This window comes from Sapajus apella, unplaced genomic scaffold (assembly GCF_009761245.1).
Source record: "Sapajus apella isolate SASKATOON/1434 unplaced genomic scaffold, GSC_monkey_1.0 scaffold32, whole genome shotgun sequence".
Lineage (NCBI taxonomy): Eukaryota > Metazoa > Chordata > Mammalia > Primates > Cebidae > Sapajus > Sapajus apella.
In genome coordinates this window covers 20,220,304-20,239,365 of record NW_022436972.1, presented here as the reverse complement: position 1 = coordinate 20,239,365, position 19,062 = coordinate 20,220,304, and positions in this window count along the sequence as shown.

Genomic DNA, 19,062 nt, shown 5'->3' with positions numbered 1-19,062 from the left:
ATCAGTATCATGAAAATGGCCATACTGCCCAAAGTAATCTATAGATTCAACACTATCCCCATCAAGCTACCAATGACCTTCTTCATAGAACTGGAAAAAACCACCTTAAACTACATATGGAACCAAAAGAGAGCCCACATAGCCAAGTCAATTCTAAGCAAAAAGAACAAAGCGGGAGGCATCACATTACCTGACTTCAAACTATACTACAAGGCTACAGTAATCAAAACAGCTGGTACTGGTACCAAAACAGAGATATAGACTAATGGAACAGAACAGAGGCCTCAGAGGAAATGCCACACATCTACAACTATCTGATCTTTGACAAATCTCACAAAAACAAGTAGTGGGGAAAGGATTCCCTGTTTAATAAATGGTGTTGGGAAAACTGGCTAGCCATGTGCAGAAAGCAGAAACTGGATCCCCTCCTGACACCTTACACTAAAATTAACTCCAGATGGATTAAAGACTTAAACATAAGACCTAACACCATAAAAACCCTAGAAGAAAATCTAGGCAAAACCATTCAGGACGTAGGTGTAGGCAAGGACTTCATGACCAAAACACCAAAAGCATTGACAACAAAAGCCAAAATAGACAAATGGGACCTAATCAAACTCCACAGCTTCTGCACAGCAAAACAGTCATTAGAATGAATCGGCAACCAACAGAATGGGAAAAAAGTTTTGAAACCTACCTATCTGACAAAGGGCTAATATTCAGAATCTACAAAAAAACTAAAACAGATTTACAAGAAAAAAACAAGCCCATTCAAAAGTGGGCAAAGGATATGAACAGACACTTTACAAAAGAAGACATATGAGGCCGACAAACATATGGAAAAATTGCTCATCATCACTGGTCATTAGAGAAATGTAAATCAAAACTATATTGAGATACCATCTCATGCCATTTAGAATAGTGATCATTAAAAAATCTGGAGACAACAGATGCTGGAGAGGATGTGGAGAAATAGGAACAATTTTACTCTGTTGATGGGAGTGTAAATTAGCTCAACCATTGTGGAAGACAGTGTGGTGATTCCTCAAGGACCTGGAAATAGGAATTCCATTTGACCCAGCAATCCCATTTCTGTGTGTTCTTCACATGTACCCCAAAACATAAAACATAATAAAATATACATTTTAAAAAAGAAAAAAAGAAAATTACTAATTGGTAACCTTTTCTCCTCAACTAGGTTGGAAGTCATTGAGGGAAGAGGTTGTATTAATTTTGCCCAGTGTCGAGTGTAGTGATGGACTTGCAGTGTCTGGCACCTGGTAGACTCTCAATAAATGTTAATTTTGTTAACATTTGGTTGGTGCAAAAGTAATTGTGGTTTTTGCCATTACTTTTAATACATGCTGCTTAATGAATGAATGAATGAATGATTCATTATCAGATTCCTGTTTTGGACCAAATCCAGGGAAAAGCTGCTTGTCTTCAGTCAGAGGCTCTGTCCTCTACTCTTCCATCTCAGTTGCTATAGAAATATAGTGTGTTTGTGTGTGTGTGGGGGGGGGGGGTGCTAAATGTCCACATCTGTGAGCTCCTCAGTAAGGTGCCCTGGCAGCTTCTCACCCAGAACCCAACAGTGAGGGACACCAAAGCTGCATTTGACTCTGACCAAGAGGAGAGTACTGACACAGGCCCAGCTGCCAGTGTGAGAAGTATGACAAGAGCTTTGAAGAAAAAATTTCTCCTGCCAGAGAGGTATTTGCTTCACTTTTACTTTTTACCGAGATTACTTGATGCTTCAGGCATTCTCTTTTTCAGTAATGAATTGCTTCTTCCAATTTGGGAAGGACAGTCTGCTGAGTTAACTCACCAGATCAATCTGACCACCTCCTGGATTGCTGTAGGCCCACGTTCCCCTCTTGCACCTCGGCAGGACCCCTGAGCTAAAAAGGCTGGATGCCTCCTCACTTCCTTATCCATTCTCTATTAACAATCCCCAGGAGGTAACTTTAACCCAAGCAAAGATTACCATAGTTCATCCAGCTGTCGCTACCTATGAGGAGCTAATGGGCTGTACCCACACAGAACCCCCGAGCCCACCCGCTAGATCACATGCCCCATAAGTGGGAAGCTGGAGTTCCCTACCTAGTGTCTCTAAGTCAAATTCCTGTAGCCCGTGCTCTTTCTGGGACCCATCTTCTGGAAAGCAGACCAGTAGATGTGAGGTATGGCCAATAGATGACTGTTTCATGGGATTATGAGCAGAGCTTGAATGTGGGCGGGGGTGTCTACTTGCCTTTGTAAGAGACGCATCAAAGCCCAGGATGAAGCTGGGTTAGGAAGAAAGGGAGACAAGTTGCTGCCTGGGAGCTGCCACCGTGCAGCTCATTATGAAGGTATAATTCTTTTTTGGAGACAGAGTTTTGCTCTTGTCCCCCAGGCTGGAGTGCAATGGCACAATCTTGGCTCCCTGCAACCTTTGCCTCCTGGGTTCCTACAATTCTCCTGCCTCAGCCTCCAAAGTAGTTGGGATTATAGACAGCTGCTACCATGCCTGGCTAATTTTTATATTTTTAGTAGAAACGGGGTTTCACCATGTTGGCCATTCTGGTCTCAAACTCCTGATCTCAAGTGATCTGCCCGCCTCGGCCTCCCAAAGTGCTAGGATGACAGGCGTGAGCCACTGTGCCCATCCATGAAGGTATAATTATTAAGGTAGGAGGACAGAATGTATTTTGAGAATCTCATACTTTGTTTTATTGTTTTTGAGTGTTTATATAGACAGTATGTGGACTGCCATGTGTACTTTTGCCTCCGGTCTTGCAAATCTTAGGGGTAGGCTTGCAGTCAAACCACGTAGAGGAATGCTGCCCCATCTCTATTCTTTGGTTCTGCTTTTCATCTGCGGGGTTTTGAGTATGCTAATGAGTCTAATCAATCTTGCAGACGAAAGGCTTTCTCTTCAAGGCAACTTTTTGTGTAGTTATATATCCATAATTGGCAAGTGAAACCCGGGGCCTGTGTGAGCAGTTGAAAGGTTAACCTTTTTAATTACCCAAAGCCACATTAACTATGAGCCTTTTTTAAGGATGACTTTAGAATCACAGCAGCGACTGGACACCATATTCAGAGATTGTCCAGCAATCTGGATATCCTCAGATTGTGGGCAACGGTATTGCTCACACTGTTGTGGTTGGAGTCAGTGCCATGACCTTTGAGAGGAGACAGGTTACTGGAAATGGTTAACATGCAAATGCAAACTACAGAAGCAGACTATAAAGAAAGAATGAGCTACTGCTATACCCAACATGTCAGCAGGTCACAAGTGGGCAGAGGTGTGCCCTGCGTGGCCTGAGACAATCTGATGCCTCCAGGTCACATGCCATCCTTGTTCTCTGAGTTCTTCAAAAACATCATGACCAGGAACTCCACAGCTTCAGCTCTCTCTGCCAGAACTCTCTGCCTCCCCTATCCCCAGATTAAGGAACCCCTGAAGGATGAATACAACTTAATCTGACTAGGACAGGTCTGTATGTTGCCTGCTCCCTTATAACATGCAACAAACTTATTCAACATCTAGTTTTCCTGCTGGACCACAACAAGGGCCCCAGGTGGGTGAGCACTGTGTTCTTCCCCACTGTATCTGAAACGTCAGCACCATGATTGGAACATGATGGGTACCCAGGAAGTATGTGGGGAGAGGATGAATGAATAACTCCTCCTCACTGACCTGTTACCCTAATGCATTTCAACCCTTCTCACCCTCTGACAGCATTCACCCTCATCACTGTAAGGCCGGTTGCCTCGCCGGGAACTAGGACACGCCCATCCCTCTCCATGCCTGAAAATTGCGTCACCTGAATCCGCACTCAGCATCTAGCTTCGCTACGCCCACCTCTGCACTCAACACTAAACTCTGCACTCGGCATCTAGCCAGCCATTGGAAAACCCCACCAAAATTTAAAAGAAGCCCTGCCAAAACCTGCCCAATAGCACATTGCCCCATCCAGCCCGCTCACCGGAAATCCCGCCTGCCTACCTATAGCAGCTTGCCACGTCCACATCCTGTTTCTCCACAGCCAATCAGAGTGCCTTCCCTCCCTATATAACCCCACGCCTGAGAGGAGTCAGGCGCAATTTCTCTGGCCCCCTTTCCCTGGACCATAGAACCTCACCTGGGAGCCGAATAAATTGGCGTCTAATTGTTCTCATGCAGGCCTCAGTTTCCTCATTTTAAACTCGACAATAAACCTTACAGAGAATAAACCTTACAAGTGGTGCTGAAACCAGGGAGGAGTTGTAAGACCCCTCCTGGGGGAAACTGACTCCTTCATCCAAAGCCGGACCAGGGAACCGCTCCACCACAAGGTAAGACTTCTGTTGCCCACAGCCTCTCCTGCTGCCTGCCTTGCGGACTCCCTGCTTGAAATCGTGGCCGCGTCAGGGACTCCTCATTTCTCACCGTGGGCCCGGGGCCCTGGCCTTGTCCCGAGGACCTGAGCATAGAGGAGACGTCCCTACACTCTTGTCCTCACCCCGTGAGGGGTTTCTCAGGGTCAGGATTCTGAGGGAGACGTCCCCACCTTCCTGAACCCTCTCGTATTCTCCAGTGTTCAGAAGTGCAGTCCAGGATGCCTTCCAAACATCTCCACAGTAGTGGCCGAGGTTTGGGTATTCAGAAGCCCCGTTTGCAGACCCAGGCCCTGCCTAACAGCAGGACCAAATCCCCTGGCTTACAGCACTAAAACGTTTATCTCGAATCAGCCTTTCGGCACATAAGCTCCCATTAATTAACTGTACTTTCAGTTTCTCTTCTTAATCCTGAGCAAGTGAGTGAGTGAGTGAGTTTATGTGTAGTTCCATGGCCTGATGGCTACGGGGCTTGTGTGGGCCTCGGGGACATCATAAGGCATAATGGTGATTCAACTCAGGAAACTGAAGGTGACCAGGCCCGGGGGGTATACGGGTACACTTTAGCCAAGACGCCCTGAAACATCCCTTTGGGGATGTGGCTGGGAAGGCATCAGACTGGTCTCCCATCTGGGGGGCACTCACCCTTTGTCCGTCAATCCTATATATGGTTTTGTCTCGGATAGCCCTAGCCCTGTCTCTTTTTATTTTCTTTCTCATCATAATCGTTGCAGCCTGTAAGTTCTCTAGCCACTCTCCCCTGGGAAAGGAGCATTCCCCCACGGGAAAGGAGTACTTCTGCCTGAGTTGGGTATAATACCTTTCCGTATTCCTTTCTTACCCCTAACTACCCCAGAAGAAGGTGAACCATGGGCAATCAGAAGTCCTGTCCAGACCCTAAATCACCATTAGGGTGCCTAGTCCAAAATCTACACAAACTGGGTCTTTCCATTAAGAAGAGGAGGCTGCTTTTCCTCTCTACCGTGGCTTGGCCACAGTATCCCCTAGACAACCAGTCTATAAGTGGCCTCCAGAGGGCACACTCAACTTTAATGTCCTGACAGACTTAGACAACTTCTGCCAAAAGAACTGTAAATGGTCCGAGGTCCCCTATGTGCAGGCTTTCTGGTACCTTCGCTCCCGCCCTGCCCTCTGCTCCTCCTGCACCACCACCCAGGTTCTACTGGCCAAGGAAACCTCCTCATCTCCCTCTGCTCCTCCACCATCCCCTTCCTCCCTTTCCGACCCTGACCCAACTGAAGAACTCTCCTTTCCATTCACCCGGCCCACCGATCCCCTGCCTTATGCGAAACCTCAACCCCCCCCCCCCGCTCCTCCTCTTCCTGACCCCAACTTAGCCTCTCCTGTTAGTGCTCACACTTGCTTGCACTGTACTCTCAACAATGAGACTCCTCTCCTATGCCCCCTCAGTGAAGTAGCCAGAGCAGAAGGCGTTGTCCGAGTGCACGTTCCCTTCTCCATCTCTGATCTATCAGCCATTGAAAAACGCCTAGGGTCATTCTCTACCAATCCTACAGCTTATACCAAAGGATTTCATTACCTCACCCAGGCGTACGACCTAACCTGGCATGACACCTATGTGATCCTGTCCTCCACTTTTACTCCCGATGAGCGTGACCGCATTCTTACAGCGGCCCAAGCTCATGCTGATCAGGTACATCTCACAAACAATCAAACGCCAGTAGGCGCGGCAGCGGTCCCCTAGGCAGACCCTAATTGGGACTATCAAACCGGTCAAGATGGCCGCTGCCGCCGAGACCAAATGCTACAGTGCCTCTTAGCAGGCATGCAGAGCACAGGTCAAAAAGTAGTCAATTATGACAAGTTAAGGGAAATAACTCAGGGTCCTGATAAAAACCCAGCTGCCTTCCTAGACCAATTAACTAATGCTATGATCTTCCATACCTGGCTAGATCCAGCCTCCTTAGTGGGGGCTACAGTCCTAGCCACCACTTCATCTCCCAGTTGGCAGCTGATATAAGGAGGAAATTTTAAAAAGCTGAGGAGGACCCCCAAACTCCCATACGGGACATGGTGAACATGGCATTTTAAAATTTTCAATGGCTGAAAGGAAAAGACTGAGGCCACCCGCCAGGCCCATTTACGGCAAAAGGTAGGCCTCCAAACCCGAGCTCTTGTAGCAGCCCTGAGGCCAGCAGCCCACCAAACATCCGGTGGAGGGGGTCCATTGAAACCCTCCCCAAATTATTCAAAGGCCCCACCTGGGCCCTGTTTCAAATGGGGCCAGGAGGGACACTGGGCACTGCAGTGCCCCTGTCCTCGTCCACCTCCTGGACCCTGCCCAAGCTGCAAACAAACAGACTGGACACTGGAAGGTTGACTGCCCATCCCAGGCTGCAGGCTCACGCCCCACACCTCTATGTGGAGGGCAGGCCAGTCCGCAGGAAGCAGTCCCTCCGCTTGAAATTCTTGGCCTTCTGGACAACTGACGCAGCCCGGACTCAAGGACCCCCATCATCCTTGCCGAGCCCAAGGTAACGCTCAGGTAGCGGGTAAGTCCATTTCTTTTTTAATGGGTACGGAGGCTACCTATTCTGTACTTCCTTCCTACTCAGGACCTAGCATACCTTCCCAGGTTTCAGTCATGGGGATTGATGGAAAGCCCTCCTCTCCTAACCAAATTTGCCCCTTAGCCTGTGTCCTTGAGGGACATCCCTTCTCCCATTCCTTTCTAATCATACCCTCATGCCCAGTCCCCCTTCTAGGATGAGATATTCTCCAGACTGTAGGGGCTACCCTCCAATTCACTGGCCACCCACATTCAAGCCCATCCTCTGCCCACCTTCTACTGCTACTCCTAACCAGTATCACGCCCTGTCTTGACCCCTTGCCTCAGCCCCCTATCCCTCCTAATGAAGTTAATCCCTTGGTATGGGATACCTCCAAGCCTGTGGTGGCCAGACATCACACACCAGTTAAAATACTTCTCAAAAACTCTACCCACTTTCCCTCACGTCCTCAGTTTCCCATCTCAAAAACCCACCGCCAGGGCCTAAAGCCTATCACCTGGCTTCTGGCCCAGGGAATCCTTATCCCCACCAGTTCCCCTTTAATACTCCTATCTTACCGGTCCAAAAGCCGACTGACTACCACCACCTAGTTCAGGACCTGCACCTCATCAACGAGGTGGTGGTACCCCTCCACCCAGTGGTCCCCAATCCATACACCCTATTATCCAACATTCCCTCCACTACCTCCCATTTTACAGTTCTTGACCTCGAGGACGCCTTCTTTACTATTCCCCTTCACCCAGAGCTTTACTTCCTTTTTGCCTTCACTTGGACCGATCCTGACACTAACCTGTCACAGCAGCTCACCTGGACAGTCCTGCCCCAGGGATTTAGAGACAGCCCCCATATTTTTGGACAAGCCTTAGCAGCTGACCTCAGCTCCTGCTCCCTCCAACCCAGTCTCCTCCAGTATGTGGATGACCTATTACTTTGTAGCCCCTCCCTCTCTCTGTCTCAACAGCACACTGCCACTCTCCTTAACTTTCTTGGATCCCAGGGATACCGGGTATCCCCTGCTAAAGCACAGTTGTCAGTCACCTCAGTAATCTACTTAGGCATTTGCATCACCCCCAAAACTAAAAGCCTAACAACTGACTGCCGGCAGGCACTTCTTTTGCTGCAGCCTCTGGAGACTACAGACCAGATTCTCTCCTTCTTTGGATTTGTAGGATTCTTCTGTCATTGGGTACCTAACTTTGCCGCTCTAGCTAAACCTCTGTATGTGGCAGCTAAGGACACACCCATGGGACCCCTCTCTCATCCTGGAGTTGTAAAACAAGCTTTCAAAACCCTACAAACTGCTCTGTCCACGGCACCTCCACTTCAACTGCCCGACCTTAACCATCCCTTCCACTTGTTTACTGACGGGAAACAAGGGATTGCAGTTGGAGTCCTAACCCAGCCCCTAGGCCCAGTGTATCATCCTGTAGCATACTTATCAAAACAACTTGATCGCAGTCAGGGGATGGCAGCCTTGCCTGCGGGCCCTGGGGGCGGCAACAGAACTTACCAAGGAATCCCTCAAACTTACTTTAGGCCAGCCTATCTCGGTGTTCTCTCCTCATTGACCGACTGACCTCTCTCACAAATCTCTCGCTCACCTAGGACCCTCTCGCCTACAGGAGTTTCATCTACTCTTTATTAAAAATCCTTCAGTTAGCCTTCATCCCACTTCTCCACTCAACCCAGCCACTTTGTTTCCCCTTCCATCCCATTCTTCCTCCCCAACCCATTCCTGCCCTGAACTAATGGATGCATTTCCTAAACCTCAGAAGGGCCTGTCTGACCTTCCCCTGTCTAACCCCGACCTTACCTTTTATGTAGATGGGAGTTCAATAGTGACAGCCAAGGGGCAGCGAAAAGCTGCCTATGCAGTAGTCACTAATTCAGCCACCCTTGAGGCATGTTGCCTCCCCGATGGAACCACCTCACAAAAAGCAGAGCTCATTGCCTTAACCCGAGCTCTCACCCTAGCACGGGGAAAGCAGGCAAATATCTATACTGATTCAAAGTATGCTTTTCTTATTACCCACTGCCACGCTGCCCTCTGGAGAGAGCGGGGATTCCTTATTATGAAAGGGTCCTCCGTAATTCATGCTACCCAAATCTCTAATCTCCTACAGGCCCTATCACTGCCCAAAGAAGTCGCTGTCATCCACTGCTGAGGGCACCAAGCCCAGCAGGATGCCATTTCCCGGGGCAATGCAAGGGCAGATGCAGCAGCAAAATCCTTAACCAGTACCAGGCTAGCCCCCATTCCAGTCCTGTTTCTCACCAAGGCCACGCCGCCGATTTACTCACCATCAGAGAAACAGGCCCTCATATTAAAAGGGGGAACCAAATCTGATCAGGGTTGGATCTTCCTAAACAACAAAATCACCCTTCCCGGGGAACAGGCCCCAAAAATTATTGCTGAAATCCACCAGTCCTTACATATAGGGCCCAAAGCATTGCACCGTTTCGTGCAGCCCCTCTTTTTCTTGCCAGGTCTGCAACAGACGATTGAGCAAGTACACAAGGCATGCATTACCTGCTCTAAGGTCTCATCTCAGGGAGGCTTAAGGCCACAGTTTCCTACCCACCGAATGCATGGCCACCTGCCAGCCCAAGACTGGCAAATTGATTTTACCCATATGCCCACTCACAAAAATCTTCGCTACCTCCTAACCTTTGTAGATACCTTTTCTGGATGGATTAAAGCCTTTCCTACCTCCAAGGAAACCACGGACATGGTGGCCTCCCTCTTAATTCAGGAAATTATCCCTTGTTTCGGCGTGCCTGGAAACATCCAGTCAGACAACGCTCCAGCATTTACAGCTCAGGTGGTCCAGCTGGTCGCCAAGTCTCTCAACATCTCCTGGAAACTACACATCCCCTACCACCCTCAGTCGTTGGGTAAGGTTGAACGGGCTTATGGCATCCTCAAGAGTCACTTGGCCAAACTCACCATAGAGGTAAAACTCTCTTGGCTCACACTCCTACCTCTTGCCCTAGCCTGGGTTCAAGCCACCCCACAGAGGCCAATGGGTCGCAGCCTCTTTGAGTTGCTATACGGCAGGCCTTTTCTGGTTTCTCACAAACTCCTGGTACAACTACCTCCTCTGGCTTCTTACCTTCACTACCTCTCTCTCCTCCACCACTTACTCAGGGAACACGTGGACCATGCTTCTGCCCGTGTTTCCAGGACCAGAGGACTCCCATCCGACTATACCTCTCCAGCCAGGTGACAGTGTCCTCCTCTGGGAACTCAAGCCAGGGTCTCTACAGCCCAGGTGGTCGGGACCCCACATCGTTAACCTAACCACCCCAACTGCCACAAAACTTTTAGGCCACATCCCTTGGTACCATGTGCCCCACCTCAAACTGGCTTCCAAAAATAATCAGTGGAAATCTGAACCCTTGGGCCCCACTCACCTCCACCTCACGCATAACCCCTACCCGTCAACTTCTAACCCTTCAAATTCTCCTCCTAACAATCCTTCTGGTATCGCCTCTTAAAGCCAACTCCTACTATGTCTGGCGGTTCTACCTTCAGGAGTCCTGGACGGAAGGCCTCACCACTAAAACCCAATACCTTGCCCAAGCAGATTGCCAGCCCGCAGGCTGCCAATCAGCCATAAAATTTGAATTCCCGAAATCCAAGTCCAATATTATCAAAAACTCCTGGAATAACTTTGGCCTCTGCTTTTTATATGACCAAACCAAAGATTCCTGTCATTCAAGAAACGATACCTATAGTGGATGCCTGTACGCTTCTTGTGTTATACACACAACCTTCAGAACTGACATCACCCCAAAAAGTAGAATGATCTTCGCCAACGACAAAGGTAAAGTGTCCCTTATCATCCATGATCCCTGGGACGCCCACTGGAAAAAGGGTATGGCAGGTAAAATATACACTAGGTTTACAGACAGCCGCCCCAGTGGTACCTGGCTAATATTCCGGTCCTATACTCGGATCGTACCCGTGGAAGTAGAACAACTCAATTCATTAAGGAATTCCATCTTACAAAATGAGGCTTTAACTAACCAACTTAACCCCTCAATCCAACCCAGGCCCTCAAACAACGCCCCCCAGCCTTTCTCCTGGCTAATTCTAGGACAGCAAGGGGCTAACATGTTAAATTTAACTGGGGCCACATATTTTACCAACTGCTTTTTATGTGCCTTCCGTAACAACCCCCCCTTAGCCACAGTTCCCCTCCAGACCGGGTTCAACCTGTCAGAATCTCCCACAGGACCTGGCACCATCTTAACGGGTATCCCCTTGTTCAATGTACATTCTCAAAATCTCTCTCTCTGCTATGGGACAGCCAGCAGCCCCAGCCTCAGGCGCAACACCACAGTAGAAGTAAAATCCTCCCTTTACACACCTTCAGGAAGATACTTTTGGTGTAATGGAACCCTAACCAAAGTTATTGATGCATCCCTCCCTTTCCCTTGTGTGCCCATCACACTAGTCCCGCAGTTAGAAGTGTACGGACAAGCCAAGTTCCTATCCCTCATCACACCGTCCCCTAATCACCGGAGCAAATGAGCAGTCTTCCTCCTGATAGCAGTTGGCCTCTCTTTAGCATCCTCTCTTGTAGCAGCTGGAATAGGGAGTGGTGACATGGGCTATAGAGTCACTTCAGCTGCCCAACTGGAAGACAAGCTCCGTGTGGCTATTGAAGCGTCAGCCGCCTCTTTAGCCTCCCTCCAGTGACAAATCACGTTGCTGGCTCAGGTGACTCTCCAGAACCGACGGGCCCTAGACTTACTAACGGCAGAAAAAGGAGGTACCTGTTTGTTTCTCCAGGAGCAGTGCTGCTATTACATCAATGAAACAGGCCTTGTGGAAGAAAATGTCAACAGTCTCTATTGCCTCCAAGAGAACCTCCGCAGGAAGTGGAGCACACCAGCCTCGGCTCTCAACTGGTGGCAATCCCCCATGCTTACCTGGCTAGCTCCCATTATCACCCCTGTTATTGTTGTGTGTCTTCTACTAATACTAGCCCCTTTTTTTTCTCAAGTTTTTATAGGCCCACATGAGAGAAATTTCCAGGGTGGCCATAAACCAGATATTTCACCCCTATATCTGACTCCCAATCGAGGCACCAGCCAACTGACCCCTCCACCTCACTCCGCCCCTATTCAGCAGGAAGTAGCCAGAAAGAAGAGGCATCCTATATCACCAAAAGGGTCAGAACCTAAGGCCAGTTGCCTCTCCAGGAGCTCGGACACGCCCATCCCTCTCCACGCCTGAAAATTACGTCACCAGAATCTGCACTCAGCATCTAGCTTCACCACGCCCACCTCTGCACTCAACACTAAACTCTGCACTCAACACTAAACTCTGCACTCGGCACCTAGCCAGCCATTGAAAAACCCTGCCAAAATTTAAAAGAAGCCCCACCAAAACCTGCCCAATAGCCCATTGCCCCGTCCAGCCTGCTCACCAGAAATCCCGCCTACCTACCTATAGCAGCTTGCCACGTCCACATCCTGTTTCTCCACAGCCAATCAGAGCGCCTTCCCTCCCTATGTAACCCCACGCCCCCTTTCCCTGGACCATAGAACCTCGCCCAGGAGCCGAATAAATTGGCATCTAATTGTTCTCATGCAAGCCTAGTTTCCTCATTTTAAACTCGGCAATAAACCTTACAGAGAATAAACCTTACAATCACCTCCCTGGGCTACATGATAGCCTTCTCACTAGTCATGGTAGGTTAGAAGACTGCCCCTAAAAGATGTGTCCACATCTCAATCCCCAGAACCTGTGAATATAACCTTATTTGCAAAAATTGTCTTTGTAGATGTAACTAAGTTAAAGACTTTGAAATAAGATCATTCTGGATTGTCCAGCTGGGCCCTAAATCCAAGGACAATGTTCTTAGAAAAGACTTAAGAGAAGACACAGATGCAGAGGAGGAGGTCATGTGAAGATGGAGGTAGAGATTGGCATGATGTGGCTGCAAGCCAAGGAACACCTGGACCCACCAGAACTGGAAGAAGCAAGGAGGAATTCTTCCCTAGTTCCTTCAGAAGGTGTGTGGCCCTCCTGACACTTTTTTTTTTTTTTTTTTTTTTTAAGATGGAGTCTTACTCTTTCACCCAGGCTGGAGTGCAGTGGTGTGACCTCAGCTCACTGCAACTTCCATCTCCTGGGTTCAAGCAATTCTCCTGCATCAGCCTCCCAAGTAGCTGGGACTACAGGTACTGTAGACTGGGAATGGCTTTAATATCAGGAAACACTGACTCTACACACACATGGATATAGCCTATAGTCCTTCCCAGGATGATTATCAACTCCATACTCATGTGCTAATACCAGAGATACAGAGGACGTTGTATAGTGCTTAGTCCAGAGCAAGAACGCATAAGTGGTAGATGTTATTACCATCATTATTGCATGGTGATATGTCCCAACTAAAATCTCATCTTGAATTGTAGCTACTATAATCCCCATGGGTCATGGGAGGGACCCAGTGGGAGGTAATTAAATCATAGGGTCGGTTTTTTCCCATGCTGTTATCCTGAATAGTGAATAAGTCTCATGAGATCTGATGGTTTATAAAGGGCAGTTCCCTTGCACACACTCTCTTGCCTGCCACCAGGTAAGATGTGCCTTTGCTTCTCCTTCACCTTCTGCTGTGATTGTGAGGCCTCCCCAGCCATGTGGATCTGTAAGTCCATTAAACCTCTTTTTATCTGTAAATTACCCAGTCTCAAGTGTGTCTTTATTAATGGCGAGAGAATGAACTAATATACACAGCTAGCTGATTGAGGTGTAAGCTAAGGAAATGCACTCTCCATAATTTCTAGGATTATGTATGAGTAAGATTAAATAATAGAAACACTAATGTCCTTCCATGTCTCCCTTAAGGCCTCCTGACAATTCTCGTCAGGACCAACTTTTTAAAAAAGTCTTGTCAAGCAAGTTTATAAGATTAGTTATTACATTTCATTGTGTCTCTACTTTAAAAAAAATTTATTTTGATCTTTCCATACATAACCAGTAGTTGTTTAGGATGAGAGCTCACCTTTAAAAATATTTCTTTTAAATATAGCTAATGTAGGGGGGCTCCAAGATGGCCGAGTAGAAGCTGCTCTGGATTGCAGCTTCCAGCAAGGGCATGGAGGGTGAGTGATCACCGCATTTCCAGATGGATTTTTATTGCCCACAGACCAGGAGATTCCCAGGTGGAGGAGCACGACGGGTCTCCAGCCCAGCTGTTTTAGCCAGTGCAGCCGCTCTGCTCAAAAAACTCACATGGGTCCAGGTGCCATCTCAGCTGGCAACTGGAGTGCCTGGGAGACAGAGTCTCCCATTCAACTGATAAAAAGGGGACTGAAACAGGGAGCCAGGCCAGGAGATTCCTGGGCAGAAAAGTACCTCCAGCACAGCCGGGGCAGCAGGTCTCCGCAAAAAATCTCACACAAATCTGGGCGCCTTTTCAACTGGCGACTGGAATGCCTGGGAGACAGAGTCGCCCATTCAACTGAAAAAAAGGGACTGAAACAGAGAGCCAGGCCAGGAGATTCCTTGGCAAAAAAGCACCACGAACCCCCAGCATGGCTATTTCAGCCGGCACAGCAGGTTTTGGCACAAGAACTCACACAAATCTGGGTGTCTTTTCAATTGGTGACTGGAAAGCCTGGGAGACAGAGTCGACTGTTCAACTGAAAGAGAAAAGGGGTCTGAGGCAGGTAGCCAGGTGATCAGCCACTGCCGGTCCCAGCCCCACAAAGACCAGCAATCTGAAACACTCTGGATTGAGAGTTTCACAGCAAGCACTGATGAACCCGGGATGGTCCAGCTCTGTGGGGGATGGGCGTCCGCCATTACCAAGGCAGTCCACCACTACTGAGGTAGTCTGCCATTACAGAGGTGGGCCACCATTGCCGAGGCAGTTCTAACTACACCCCTATAAACAGGACTGCAGGGAAGTTCACATGGCAGCTGTGTGGAGCCCACAGCAGCTCAGCAATGCCTCTGCTGGCAGACTGTGACTAGGCTACCTCCTCACTGGGCAGGATATCCCTGAAAAAAGTCAGCAGCACAACAGAAACTTATAAATATAGCCCTACCTTCCCAGGACGGAGCACCTGGGGGAAAAAAGGCTGTTATGAGTTCTGCTGCAGCAGACTTAAATGTACATACCCAGCAACTCTGAACGGAACAACGGAGCTCACAGCTCAGCACTTGAGCTCCTATAAAGGACAAACTGTCTCCTCAAGCAGCTCCCCAACACCCATATATCCTAAGAGTCACCTCATAAAGGAAAGCTCAGACTGACATCTGGCAGGTACCCTTCTGGGACAAAGATGGCAGAAGAAGAAACTGGTAGCAACCCTCACAGCTCTGCAGCCACTGCAGGTGAGCCCCAGGAAAGCAGGGCCTGGAATGGACCTCCAGCAGTCCTACAGCAGAGGGGCCTGACTGTTAGAAGGAAAACTAAGAAACAGAAATAACTTCTCATCAACAAACAGGACATCTACTCAGAGACCCCATCTGAAAGTCACCAACTACAAAGACCACAGGTAAATAAATCCACAAAGATGGGGAGAAACCAGTGGAGAAAGGATTAAAACACCCAAAACCAGGACACCTCTCCTCCAAGGGATCACAACTCCTCACCAGCAAGGGAACAAAGCTGGATGGAGAATGAATCTGATGAATTGACAGAAACAGGCTTCAGAAGGTGAGTAATAAGAAACTTCTCTGAGCTAAAAGAACATGTTCTAATCTAATGCAAAGAAACTAAGAACCTTGAAAAAAGGTTTCATGAAATGCTAATGAGAATAAACAGCTTAGAGAGGAAAATAAATGAATTGATGGAGCTGAAAAACACAACATGAGAACTTCGCGAAGCATACACAAGTTTCAATAGCCGAACTGACCAAGCAGAAGAAAGGATATCAGAGGTCAAAGATCAACTCAATGAAATAAAACAAAAAGGCAAGATTAGAGAAAAAAGAGTAAAAAGAAACGAACAAAGCCTTCAAGAAATATGGGATTATGTAAAAAGACCTAATCTACGTTTGATAGGTATACCTGAATATGATGGTGAGAATGAATCCAAGCTGGAAAACACTCTTCAGGATATTATCCAGGAAAACTTTCCCAACCTATCAAGGCAGGCTAATATTCAAGTCCAGGGAATACAGAGAACACCACAAAGATATTCCTCAAGAAGAGCAACCCCAAGGCACATAATCATCAGATTCTCCAGGGTTAAAATGAAGGAGAAAATGCTAAGGGCAGCCAGAGAGAAAGGTCAGATCACCACAAAGGGAAGCCCATCAGACTCACAGTGGATCTCTCAGCAGAAACCATTCAAGCCAGAAGAGAGCAGGGGCCAATATTCAAGATCCTTAAAGAAAATAACTTTCAACCCAGAATTTCATATCCAGCCAAACTAAGCTTCATAAGTGAAGGAGAAATAAAATCCTTGATGAACAAGCAATTACTCAGAGATTTCATCACCACCAGGCCTGCTTTACAAAAGCTCCTGAAAGAAACTCTAAACACAGAAAACAACAGCCAGTACCAGCCACTCCAAAAACATACTAAATGATAAAGAGCATCAACACAATGAAGAAATTGCATCAACTAACAGGAAAAACAACCAGCTAGCATCAAAATGGCAGGATCAAATTCCCATGTAACAATATTAACCCTAAATGTAAATGGGCTAAATGCCCCAATCAAAAGACACAGACTGGCAAATTGGATAAAAAGCCAAAATCCATTGGTGTGCTGTATCCAGGAAACCCATGTCACATGCAAGGATACATATAGGCTAATAAAGGGATGGAGGAAGATTAACCAAGCAATGGAGAGAGAGAAAAAAAGCAGGAGTTGCAATCCTAGTCTCTGATAAAATAGACTTTAAACCAACAAAAATCAAAAGAGACAAAGAAGGACATTAATAGTAAAAATATCAATGCAACAAGAAGAGCTAATGATCCCAAATATATACGCACCCAATACAGGAGCACCCCGATACATAAAGCAAGTTCTTAATGATTTACAAAGAGACTTAGATTCCCACACAATAATAGTGAGAGACTTTAACACTCCACTGTCAATATTAGATCAATGAGACAGAAAATTAACAATGATATTCAGGACTTGAACTCAGACCTGGACCAAGCAAACCTAATAGACATTTACAGAACTCTCCCCACCAAATACACAGAATATACATTCTTCTCAGCACCACATCACACCTATTCTAAAATTGACCACATAATTGGAAGTAAATCACTCCTCAGCAAATGCGAAAGAATGGAAATCATAACAAACAGTCTCTCAGACCACAGTGCAATCAAGTTAGAACTCAGAATTCAGAAATTAACTCAGAACCACAGTTTCATGGAAACTGAACAACTGGCTCTTGAATGTTGACTGGATAAACAATGAATGAAGACAGAAATAAAGATGTTCTTCAAAACAAACGGGAATGAAGACACAACATACCAGAATCTCTGGGACACATTTAAAGCAGTGTCCAGAGGAAAATATGTAGCAATAAATGCCCACATGAGAAGCAAGGAAAGATCTAAAATCGACACCCTATTGTCAAAATTGAAAGAGCTAGAGGAGCAAGATAAAAAAATTCAAAAGTTAGCAGAAAACAACAAATAACTAAGATCAGAGCAGAACTGAAGGAGATAGAGACACAAAAAACCCTTAAAAAAATCAATACTTTGGGAGGCCGAGGCGGGTGGATCACGAGGTCAAGAGATCAAGACCATCCTGGTCAACATGGTGAAACCCCGTCTCTACTAAAACTACAAAAAATCAGCTGGGCATGGTGGCGCATGCCTGTAATCCCAGCTACTCAGCAGGCTGAGGTAGGAGAATTGCCTGAACCCAGGAAGTGGAAGTTGTGGTGAGCCGAGATCACGCCATTGCACTCCAGCCTGGGTAACTTGATTATTCTCTCTTTTTATTAATCTGGCTCGTGGGCTATTTTAGTAATATTTACCACCCTTCAAAAAAAAAAAAAAAAAATCAATAAATCTAGGAGCTGGTTTTTTGAAAAGATCAGCAAAATAGACCACTAGCCAGATTAATAAAAAGAGAGAATAATCAAATAGATGCCATAAAAAATGATAAAGGGGATATCACCACAGATTCCACAGAAATACAAATCACCGTCAGAGATTACTACAAACAACTCTATGCACATAAACCAGTAAATCTGGAAGAAATGGATAAATTCCTGGACACTTGCATCCACCCAAGCCTAAAGCAGAATGAAGTTGAAACCCTGAATAGACTAATAAAAAGGGCTGAAGTTGAGGCGGCAATTAAGAGCCTACCCACCAAAAAAGCCCAGGTCCAGTTGGGTTCACAGCCGAATTCTACCAGACATACAAAGAGGAGCTGGTACCACTCCTGAAACTATTCCAAACAATACAAAAAGAGGGACTCCTTCCCAAATCATTTTATGAGACCAACATCATCCTGATACCAAAACCCACAGAGACTCAACAAGAAAAGAAAACTTCAGGCCAATATCCATGATGAACACAGATGCAAAAATCTTCAGTAAAATACTGGCAAACCGATTGCAACAGCACATCCAAAACCTTATCCACCATGATCAAGTAGGCTTCATCCTGGGGATGCAAGGCTGGTTCAACATACACAAGTTTATAAATGTAATTCACCGCATAAACAGAACCGAAGACAAAAACCACATGATTATCTCAATTGATGCAGGGAAGGCCTTTGACAAAATTCAACAGGCTTTATGCTAAAAACTCTCAATAAACTAGGTATTGATGGAACGTATCTCAAAATAGTAAATCTATTTATGACAAACCCACAGCCAATATCATACTGCATGGGCAAAAACTGGAAGCATTCCTTTTGAAATCTGGCACTAGACAAGGATGTCCTCTCTCACCACTCCTATTCAAAATAGTATTGGAAATTCTAGCCAGAGCAATCAGGCAAGAAAAAGAAATAAAGAGTATCCAATTAGGAAAGGAGGAAGTCAAATTGTCCTCTATTTGCAGACAACATGATTGTATATCTAGAAGACCCCATTGTCTCAGCCCCAAATCTCCTGAAACTGATAAGCAACTTCAGCAAAGTCTCAGGATACAAAATAAATGTGCAAAAATCACAAGCATTCCTATACAC